We start from the raw sequence: 897 nt of genomic DNA on the forward strand, positions 1-897 counted from the left end.
TCCTTTTCAAAAAGTATTTTTCTAACAACTTAATAGGAAGATTTCTTCATTTCTGTGGAAAGGGAAAACCTCCAGAGTGAAACTCACAACTTTATGCAAACCATACTCGGAAGGAGGACTCACTCTACCTGACTTCCAGTTGTATTACTGGGCATCTCAGTTAAACTGTGTGGATATGGCAAGATACAACAACAAGTTCACCCTGTGGGAGACAGACAGAGGAGGAGTGTCTGACCCCTGCTACATTGGCATCTATACCTTATATTAGCCCACCTAAAGCTTTGCTAGGTCTCATAAACAACCCTTTCATTAAAAACACTTTAAATCTATGGATTGAAGTCTGGAAACAAACAGAAGAGCTGAGATCTATATATGAACAAACACCTTTCTATAATAACCACATCTTACCCAAAGCCCTGAGAGATGGTATTACATTTTCTTGGTTCAACAAAGGAATTAAAACATTTGGTCATCTCTATAGAGAAGGTGAACAACTGTCCTTTCAACAACTGGCATCTCATTTTAAGTTACCTCAAACTCTTTTCTTCAAGTACCTACAGGATAGGCATTATATTGCCACTCAGCAGGGAGGTAGGATTCAGCCCATGAGTAAACCTAAAACTGATCAACTGTGGCTGGAGAGGAAATGGGTAAAAGGTTTCATTTCCTACATGTACTCAAGGCTTCAAGCTCTGTTGGGGAATGATGAACCTCTGAAAGCTTGCATGAAGTGGCATGATGACCTTGGTCTCATATTTGAGGATTAGAAATGGGGAAAGCTCTTTTTAGATGCTCAGCGTCTTTCATTTAACACAAGGCACAAGTTGATGCAATTCAATATTTTACATAGGGTCTACTTTACACCAGAGAGACTGTACAAGATCACTTCTAAATATT

This window comes from Oncorhynchus kisutch, linkage group LG4, assembly GCF_002021735.2.
Source record: "Oncorhynchus kisutch isolate 150728-3 linkage group LG4, Okis_V2, whole genome shotgun sequence".
Lineage (NCBI taxonomy): Eukaryota > Metazoa > Chordata > Actinopteri > Salmoniformes > Salmonidae > Oncorhynchus > Oncorhynchus kisutch.